Consider the following 11,340-nt stretch of genomic DNA (forward strand, 5'->3'; position numbering starts at 1 on the left):
TTCTGAGAACACAAACTCACCAGATTGGCAGCTTCCTTCACTGTCTGGTGGAGGCAACTTATTTGATCCTATATGAAGTATTGGGATTTCAGGTCTCATAGAAACCTTTATCTCACTCTTTTTAGCGCGCTTTGTCACTTGGGCGTAGATGGCCTCGGTTTGTATGTCATCTTTGCTTTTGCCGCTTGCTTGTACGGAGCTCTTGGACTGAAACCTGATGGTCTGAGCTGAGTTTGGATCGATGCATATGGACTCATATTCAGGAGACAGTGGAGCAGGAGAGCAGGAAGAGTCCGCTTCCTTTTTGTTTGTGGCGGCATTTTGTCTGGATATGATTTCAGTCAGGAAGGTCTCCGCTGACTGGATCTCCTTCAGGAACTCCTCTCTCGTCATTTCTGTTCTCTGAGGTTCGTTCTCATTCTGCTGCGCTTCAGGCTCCTGCTTCCCGATGGTGATCTCGGAGAGGAGAGAGTGGGATCTCCTTATTCCCTTTGAATAGGCTTCCTCAGCTTCTGTGTATGAGGGAAGGCCGGGAGCGCAGACATAGGGCCGCAATCTAGATCCTCCCGGGTAGAGGTATTTTACCGGATCAACTTCTGATCCTCCCTCCAAATCTGTGTCCAACCTTGCTGTGTCGATTTCAGTGAGGAAGAGATCTCTCTGGAATGATTCTTTAGTGACTGTATTGTCCTCCTCACCTCCCGTCCTGTTGTTGCGTTTCTCGGTCCCCCATGACTGTCCTGCTGACCCCAGCTCTGTGATGAGTGACTGGGAGCGGCGCATCCCTCTGTTGGGCAGCAAAAAGTTCCCCCATCTCTCTCCATCTCTCCTCTCCGGCTTTTCTCCCTCCCACCGGGCCTCAGACTTGGACTCACCAGACTCTGTCGCGCTAGATATCTCCGTCAGAAACAGATGCATGGGGGATTTTTTGGCTGCGGCCAAAAGTTCCGCCTGAATGTCAGCGTCTTCCTTCCAAATGTTCGGCAGGATGGTGTCAAGGCGCGACTGAGTCCTCTTCATTCCCCTGGAGAAGAGCTCTGCCCCGGGGTCTGCATCTTCAGAAAGGCTGGAGTGAGTGACGGTTGTCCCACCACCGGTTCTCTCGGGGGACACAAAGGGAGAGTCGTCCTCGTCCGAATAGGTGGGACTGGATGAAGAGTGCCTGTCAATCTGGGGGCCTGTGGGCTGAGGGCGGGGTAAATTGCGGTAAATGGGGCGCAATGGGTTTTCTCGTCGAATAGGGGAGTCAAAGTCTTTTGTGCGAGAATGAGAAGTGTCCCTGGTGTTGTGCAATGATGCTAAGTGCCTGGTACCACCCTCTCTGTCAGACATGTCACAGGATAGCGGGTCTCTATTGGATCTCTGCATCTGAGGCTTACTGTATCTGGAATAAGCGTCTGCGTAGCTGGGGCAGCTTCTTTGCGGCTTGGTGTGGGGAGGGAGAGGCGGAGGACACATTTGAGGAGGTTGGGGGTAAATCGGATGGCTCGATGGTGGAAGGGAGGGGGAGAGCGATGGGGATGGGGGCAGAGTCTGTCGGGACCGATGGAGTCCCAGGTGATCGAAGGCAGAAGGTGGGCAGCTGCTCATGTGATGGGGGTCTGTTTCGATTTTACCACCGATGGTGAAGTGAGGCAGTCCTCTATATCCGAGTGGAGGGGCAGGGAGGGGCCGTGAGTGAAGGTGGTTGGCTGATGACATGGACATGGAGCGAGGTTTGGGGGGAAGAACCGGGGCTTTAAAACTCATGGATGATCTTCTATCTGCCTCGTTGTCTTTTTTCTTCACCTCTTCATCATCGTCCCCTAAATCCACCACTGAGAAGTCGGTCACTCTTCTCGAAGTGTCTCTGAATTCAGCCACGCCTGTGTTGGACACCTGGAGTTGAACCTCGCTGGATCGGACGGTCTGCAGTCCTTTTCCACACTTGTCAGATGAACAATAGGGGACTCGCTCTTTTCCCAGCAGGCCACTACGAATCTCCACCAGCTCCATGTCTCCCGGACAAATCATGTCAGACCGAAAAGAGGACTGGCTCTTCCCTTTGAGGGTCGGGGACTTGTCTTGGGGCGTGTGCTCCTCTAATCTGATGTAGTACTCGCTGGCGAGGGAGGGGCTGCGGGCGCTTATCACAGGGACCACAGTGGGAGTGTCCAAGGACTGTCTGTGGTTATTGTTCACAGTCGGGATTGGCTGAGGAGGGGGAAGAGGTTTGTAGCCTCGTCTGGCATGAGCCTTCTCCCAGAAATACTCAAAGTTCAAACCTTTGCTGGTTTCAGTGACTGTCAGGATGTCATCGAGTTCAGACGAAGACGCGGTGATACAGTTCCCCACCGGGTCCAGCAGGGGGTAGGAGTTGTCTCTGTCATCCCTGCCATAGTCTCTTTCCCTTTGTCGCTCGTTTGCTGCAGTCTGGAAGGCAGGTGGACGGAGTAAGTCCCAGCGTCTTTCAAACGACTCCTCGCTCTCCCCTCTCCTTCGTTGGCCCTCCTCGTATTCCTCGTCCTCTTCATCTTCTTCCCCGACGCTCACCCTGGCCAACCCTCGCTCGGCGGCCAGAAGGGAGGAGAGGAGGAGGAAAATCTCCGCTACAGAAGGGCGTTGAGATGGAGGTAGCCAGCACGACTGCATGATCTCATACCTGTTGACAGGTGAGAAAAATAAAGGAGTTATGTTTTGACACACAAAGTTAAAGGTGGAGTCAGTGATTCTGGAGAATGCTTATTGACGAAATTACCTTTTGTAAAAATCAGCGAATAACTCCAATCCACTACCTATGTGTACTGTGTATGTGCGCTGAAAAAAAATCTGGTGCTGTACACAGTCCAGACTCTGGATTTTTTTTCCAGAGCACACACAGAACAGTCTGGTAGCTGATCGTCAGGGGATATTCACTGATTTTGAAAAAAAAAATTGACTACAAGCAATCTCCAGAATCGCTGACTCCACCTTTAAGGCACTTTCACTCACCATTAACATAATCATCATATCTGAACAATGCCCCTACCAGTAGTCTGCATGGGACATTTTGAGTCTGGGCTGGGCCAGGGTGATCTGTCTCTCCCTTATGACGAAGGTCAGCACCTCTTCGTCGCTCAGGTGTCTGTGGGGCTGAGAGCCAAACTCAAACAGCTCCCATATAACTACCCCCAAGGACCTGGAAGAAAAAGGAAATGGGTGAGACAGTTAGAGACTTTGTATTCACAGTTGAGTTTTTGTTGTGCAATCCTTTTATAGCAAAACCTTGTTTTACACAGAGCTGAGATAGGTCAATACTGAGAGGCCTGATAAGACAAAGTGCATAAAAAATATTCTGTTGGCTGTGGAAAAAATGTGTTCGGAGAAGGAATAAGATAATAAACATCTTCGGTGAGAGCAAAGAGTACCTCTACTTGTGTGTTTTGTTGACAGGATGTTTTCTTGTTGGTTGTTACAACAAATTAAAATAATGTGGAGTGTATAATAGCATAGCCTGAGGGTTCAGTCCAGCTTGGGCTCTTGCTGTCTCTTTGATATTACTGGGCCTGGCAGTCTTAGAAAATTAGGTTTATGTGTGTGAGCATTTGTGGAATGATTTGTTGGAGAAACATTTCAAAACAGACGCCTATGTGAATTTTGTTTTACTCGGCTTTATGTATTACCCACATGAACTGGCCATAACCAGCATGGCTGATTTTTCAGCAGTACTATATATAAAAAGCTGTGATAGCTTTTTAAACATACCACACATTACTGGTCTTGGTTTGGTCGGTAACAATGAGAGATCCCCTGTACTCCTCCAGCAGCTCAGGGGCAATCCAGCGTAGCGGGATCCATAGCTTGTCTGGAGTAAGGTAATAGTCCTCCTTCACAAAGACATACAACAATAACACATTTTTATGTCATCACTTACAAGACTATATTTAGAAAACAAATGTTTTAGGGTTACTTCCTACAATTAAAAATCTAGGATAAAAACATCTGGATAGATCACAAACTTGTCTTATCTGTATACTGTACACGCACAGACCCACATACCTTATAATGGTTGTGTGAAAGGCCATAGTCGCCTATCCTGACAGTGAGGTCAGAGGTCAACAGGCAGTTTCTTAAAGCCAGATCACTGCAGGAAGAAGAACACAGCCTCCGAAAATCAGTCACATTGAACAGAGATGCATGGTCGTTCTATCCGAGAGAAACAATATTTGATCCTGATTACTGGACAGAGGTGAAGTCCCGACTGACCTGTGGATGTAGTTGTTTTCATGGAGATGCAGCAGACCGGATGTGATCTCAAAAGCCATTCGCTGAAGAGTCAAGAGGTCCCGAGTCGGCAGGTCAGGGGTCATCCCGTCTGACTTGCGCTGGGCTCTCAGATACCTCTTCAAGTCACCCTAGATGTACACCACAAGGATAATGCAAGAATTGAAGCAAACTTGAGTAGGAGATTATTCATTTCTGGTTCGGCCATAAGGGCTAGTGCCAAGTCTCAGTGCCCTTCTCTTAAAACAGGGATAAAACTTGCCAACAAAGTGGAAATTCTGCAGTAAAAATTTCTCTTTTTAGGTGTTTTCTGTCACAGAACCTCAAAAGCAGCGGGGGAATTGTTGATGAACTGACAGCCTTTGTATCAGTCATTTGCACTTCAGGAAGGGCAAGGATATAAAATGAGGAATACATGAGAGAATAAAAACACTTCAGCGAGGAGGGGACAATAGAGAGAGACAGGATAATAGCATTTTATGAGGACTCCAGTGTTGTTTGGCTTCACTCGGTGGAATGCTGTAATTCATCTGCTTGTGTCTTTTTTTGGCCCCAGAGTCCATTAATATGGTTTTTCTAATCAGCTCAGTGATTATCCAGACGAGGGTAGGAAAACAAACCGATTGAACGGATACAAAAAAGATTTCAGCGAGCCTAGAACATCAATAGTTCTAATAATTTATCATTTCTGCAGCAAATGTTATAGAGAGCAAATACAGAAAACTAAATTAAATCAAGTAGAAAGTGAATAAAAATCCTCAAGAAAAGAATTGAATATACAGTCATATGAAAAAGTTTGGGAACCCCTCTCAGCCGGCATTATAATTGACTCTGCTTTCACAAAAAAAATATAAAAGTGGTATGTCTTTAATTTACCAGGAACAGCTAAGTACTGGGATGTTTTCCAAACAAAGATTTTTTGAAAAGCAGTATTTGGAAGGACACTGGCACAGTGGCAGTTAAACCCAGGCATGGCAGACCAAGAAAAAAACAGGAGCGGCATAGGTGGAGGATTGTGAGAATGGTTGCACACAACCCACAGATCACCTCCAAAGACCTGCAAGAACATCTGGCTGCAGATTGTGTATCTGTACATCGTTCAACAATTCAGAGCAATTTGCACCAAAACATCTGCTTTTTATGAAGACCAAATAACTTAATTTTTGTCTCATCAGTCCAAAGCATTTTCTTCCAATATGAATCTGGCTTGTCTAAATGAGCTTTTGCATACTCCATGCAACTGTATCTGTGGCGTGGGCGCAGAAAGGGCTTCCTTCTCATCACCTGGCCATACAGATGTTTTGGTGCAAATTGCACTGATTTGTTGAACCATGTACAGATACACAATCTGCTGCCAGATGTTCTTGCAGGTCTTTGGAGGTGATCTTTGGGTTGTGTGCAACCATTCTCACAATCCGCCGCATATGCCGCTCTTGTACTTTTCTTGGTCTGCTAGACCTGGGTTTAAATGCAAATGTGCCTGTGTCCTTCCATTCCCTGACAACGTTCCTTACAGTAGAAATTGACAATTGAAACCTTTGGGAAAGCTTCTTGTAGCCTTCCCCTAAACCATGATAATGAATAATCTTTGTTTTTAAGATCTTTTGGGAGCAGTTTTGATGATCCCATTCTGTCTCACTTCAGCAGAGAGTCAAAGAGAAGTGCAACTTGCATTTAGGCACCTAAAATACATTTTCTCATGATTAAACAGACATTTCTATGAGGTTCAAGGCTTAACAAAATAATCCAACCAACTTTGTGTTTAAATTCATCAGTTTTACATGCTGTTACAGGCATTAAAATCAACAAAACCACAAGGGTACCCATATTTTTGCACAGACAGTTTTTCACATTTTATTTTATTTCATACAACCAAATACTGCTTTTCAAAAAATCTTTGTTTGGAAAACATCCCAGTACTTAGCTGTTCCTGGTAAATTAAAGACATACCACTTTTATATTTTTTTTGTGAAAGCAGAGTCAATTATAATGCCGGCTGAGAGGGGTTCCCAAACTTTTTCATATGATTGTATATATTATGTAACCCTTCAAAATGTGAAACATAATACATGCAGCATTTGTCAGTAATAAAAGCAGCAATTATATTATAGTTTACCGTATAATGACACAATACAGTGTTCACACACAATAATGATGTGGGTATTTTAAAGACAGTATTTTTAAAGCTTTTTTAAGAAGCATTTATGTGAATTTGTCTACCCCCTCCCTGAACGTTCAATTATGCTTTTGTGCCAGATTTAAATGGCCAATTTACTCACCAGTTGACAGAACTCCATGACCAGAAGAAAAGGGATGCTTTCACTGCACTGCCCCAAACACTGAAGGATGTTGGGATGTTTAAGACTCCTGAAGGATCATGGATGGACAGAAAATGTATAGAAAAGTTCAAGACAAACAGTGACAGCAGACTATTTCCACCAGCTGTGTAGTTATCTAGAGCCAACCAGATAAAGAGGAAAGCAGAGAAAGAGAGAAAGTAATACAGTAGAGGAAGCACTTGTGGGAGACACCGCAGCAAAGGCCAATGGAGGAAAAGTGTATTGGTGTCTTGTTGCTAGGGTGTGTTTAGTGTGTTTGTAGCATCAGACAAAAACTGGGACAAAAGAGGTGAGAACACAGGACAACAGGACAAGGCAGAAGAAACAGGAAACAGCATTTCGGTGAGTGAATATGACTCCTTGCGGGTGTTTTAAAAAAAATTCAATATTTTCAAAATATTAAAACACCCTTTTTAGTTTTTTTTTGTTCTGATAGTAAACAGGTGCAATGAAATCTGGAGATATTGTTGATTATTTTATCAGAGATTAAAGTGAGATAACGTAGAAAAAATACAAATTCTTGCTAAAAAAAAGGCTAATTAATAAGTATTAAAATGCACCCTTCAAGGATAAATCCAGTCTGGTTTTACATACAATCCTTACTGGTATGACCATTAGCATATTGTGGCGAATGTGAACTAACGATTGCAAACATAGAAAATACGTCCTGCAGTTATATCAGTAACATAAATGCTCTTCTCTATTAGTGCTAATTTTAGCTATCCCATAATACGTAGTTGCCTGTGACCACAGTGGCAAATGTTACAGTTTTGGATTAAGTCCCCAAAATGGCTACCTGGGGTTCTGCAGTTTGTCCCACCTGTACGGCTCGGACTCGGCCAGGAACTTCCTCTGCTCCAGAGGGCTGGCACTGACACGCAGCTCCTTCACCACGGCCTGAGAGGAGCTGCAGTCACACAGCACTTCAGCCAGGATCACCTAGGAGAGATCGATGGGCAATAATATGGACGAGTGCCCAGGAAAACAGACCGGCAGTAAAATAACTATGGTGACTTAAGACTCCCCCTGATCTGGTCGGTAGACCGTATTAAATATAACAACAGCAAGATAATCTGCTGTAAGAAAGGAAATCTGTGATGGGGGTCACATTTAACATGAAGCCACACTGATACTTGAACGTGAGCAAAACATCATCTTACCTTTCCAAACCAGCCATTTCCTATCTCCTGAAGGTAGTTTAAAGTGTGCCGTTTGAAGCACTGAGACTTGGAGTCTGTAAGAAAAAAAGAAAGAAAAAAGATAAAGAAAAAAGACCAGGGTCACACACACTGTCTGCATGTGATGTTCTTTTATGGCATTGTATCTTAAAACAGGAGCAAAAGTCACAATTAGAAATTGATAACTACTCCTTATTCTTCAATGGAAAATCCAGAATATATGAATCTGTAGAAGTGGTTTCAAAATAACACATGTTTCTTACTTCACTGAAGTCCATTTTAGTGTATGCAAGTAAGAGGTTTTTTGTTTCATGTGTAAGTTTCATATGGGACGTTGATTGGACTCCAAACAAGTTGTGAGGTCACTTGTTGTGCTCGTAATCACAACTACTAAACTCAGATTGAAGTTGAGCACAGAGAAGGTTCTGGAAGATGGATTGTGAGAACAGTCTTCAAGCATCAGACTCAGCACATCCATCATCCTGCACTGCACAGCAAAGGTCAAACATCTTGACAATTTATTTTGGCTTGAGGTGATTGACACAATACTCTCCATCAGACAAAGCTTGAGCACTCAACTCTATGGCGTGCTGACAGCATCCCTGTCTGTGGCCTTGTGTGTGTGCTTGACCTGATCACTGATGCAGATTTTTTTCTTAGATCAGTTTCCACTTCACTGAAGTTCACTAGCTGCTTGAACACTTCTAATGTGTCCGCATCAGTGATCCAGGCAACAGACCCCAAAGGGAGCTGTGTGCAGTAAAGTACTTCAGAAGAGTTGTTTCGGGTTGTTACCTGCTCCATCCTGCAAGGCGGGGCAGATTGTCCGGTCTCTGACTGGCAAGGTGTAGACCTCAGGGAGGGAGGGACATGACGACAGGCTGTCCTCCTGGATGGGACTGGAGCCTTCGGAGCACTCCTCCCCGTCTGCATTGTCAAACTCCTGGTAGAGCCACAAAAATACAAGACTATCATCAATAATAAATAATTAAATAATAAAAGAAACTGTGCTCCTTCACTTAATCATACGGTCGGATTTAGCCGTAACTATCAAGCGCAGACAATATGAAAGCAGCCATTCTGAAGTAATGACACACCGTCTGCCTGCTCAACAACAACACTTTAAAGTCCCAGGATTATACTGAGGGACAATTATTGACAACATCTACCTCATTAAATTGGAATTATTGACTCCAGATTCCATCTCAAGCTTATGTTAAAGTAAAAAAAGTACCGGCATGCACTAAGGGTGTGAAAAAAAACAAAGGAAACAGAGGGAGGTGAATAAATCTCTTACATGTTGAAGACTTACATTGAACCCCACTCCTCCTCTCTTGCAGCACAGGCAGGTCAGGAGCAGCAGAACAAAAGAGACGAGCCCCGAGCAAGAGATGAGGATGACGACGTAGGGTGGAGGAGAGAGGGACGCAGCCCTGGACTGAGAAACTGAGAGCAAGACAGGGATAAAGTACAAGGGAGGAAAAGGATTTAATACAGGAATCCGGGGGGGAATTATGCTTCTATAAAGGGAGGGGGACACACAGGTTTGAGTCAGTGAGAAGTAAAAGAGAGACTTCACTGAAACCGAAAAAGTGTGAAATCATGTTACATAGGTGTTTTGTTTTAGAGGGAAACCATTGGAGCGTTTTCTTAGCGGCGGGTTTGGGGACACAGTGGAGAAACCTCAATAGACAGCTTGCATCAGGGATTTGGGGCGGAAAAAGCGGGGAAATAAATTAAGTTGAAGATTAAAAAAATTAAAATTGTCTCAATCAGTAAAGGAAAATAGGGACTTGAATAAAAGTTAGAAAGTGGGATAATATACCATTCCAGTAAGGAAAACAGCATTGGGGAAATATCAGAAATGGCATTCCACTCAGGAAACACAGTTAAGAAGCAGGGGATGGGTGGCTGGAGTTGTCATTTGGGTAAATAAAGGAGCGCTTATTGGGGAAGGGTTGGAAACTGGAAAAGAATTATTCAAATCAGGAAGGTTAACTACTCAGGTGAGAGAGGGAGGGATCGGACATTTGGTATTTGTACCTCAACGTGGTCGATTGTGGGAAGTGAACCATCTGCAGAAAAGAAAAGGGGCATGGCAGGGTGGTTAAATACCCTTCAACTATTATCTAGAGGTTTCATTTAAATACTTTAGCCAAAGCACAACAGTCAGAAGGTATCCAACTGAGGTCTTATATATCAAATGTAAACATTGCTGTTCAAACCATACCTGACATACCTGATAAAGCAGCATTTTAGGCTGCAAGAACATGATTAACGATACTAGGTATTTCACCATGTGTTAACCAATGCACTCCCATTCAAAATAGGATAATAAAATAAATTCTATAATACAGTCTAAATTAACTAGCCTACAAGCAAAATAATACATAAAGGAGTATGCATCATGGAAGACAATGATAATAAACAAAGGAATACAAAAACAGTGATATTGACTATACCTTTAAATGTATGAATTATGTCTTTTAAGTCCTGCTTAAAATATCCCAATATCAGTCTGTGTCCAGAAATACATAAGGTTATATCAGGTCATGACATTGTAAACACGGCATACATACATTTGAAATTATATTTAATAATTTAACAACATAATAAATATGGTAAAAAAGTGGATCCCCATTCCAGTAAAAATATCAAAACATGAAGTAATATTTTTGTTTTCAATGTAAATATATGTTGGCCTTCTTTGATAATTGCAAACAAAAATTTGCAACACAGACAGAATAGGATTCACTTGTTTAACACATCCCAGGCAAAAGTGAAGATGTGTTCAGCATTTAAAATCAGCTTTGGTGAATGGACCAGTCTGATGCAAATAAAATTAAATTGGAAGACTGGATTCCAACAAATTAAAGACAATCAGACCTGAATGAGTTTTAGTCCAGAAGACCGAAAAGAAATACAGATAATTATCGAGCACTGCAGCTGTTAAAACATAGGCTAACTGTAAATGAAAGAACCTTTAGGCAGAGAGGTCCCCTAAACATGCACCATGAACAAATAACTGACTCAAATCTGGATGCACACAATTCCTGTGCAGTGCTATTCTTTCATGTTTCCCTAGACAGATGTCCAGACAGACACTGCATATAAATAGGAACCTAACACAGGGCCTTTTTCCACCAGTCAACTGTGCCAGCAGCTCTTATCAAAACAATACACCACCATACAATGACTGCACACATTACACAAACACAACACTCCAGATCTTGTGCATATTGAGATTCAGAAAAATAAAGATGCTAGCATAATGGGCTAAATCATCTCAGCATACCTAGCGGAGGTTATTTATAGACTAAATATTATGCACTGGCAGACGATTTTTAGCCTTCTTTTCATACAGGGCCTATGTTTGAATGCCATAGATGTGAGGCCCCACTCCCCCACCCCCCTAATATTTTCATCACTGCATGCAAATGGTACCCTACCCATCACCAAACCATTCAGAGCTCGCTCCTGTTTTGATTAAGTCAGCCTATTGCTATATAGCATAGGCCTATCCGCCATAAAGGCAATAGTCTACAGCACCCCTCAACCCCCCAGTGTAGAGAGAGGAGGCC

This window comes from Ammodytes marinus, assembly GCF_949987685.1.
Source record: "Ammodytes marinus genome assembly, chromosome: 13".
Classification (NCBI taxonomy): Eukaryota; Metazoa; Chordata; class Actinopteri; order Uranoscopiformes; family Ammodytidae; genus Ammodytes; species Ammodytes marinus.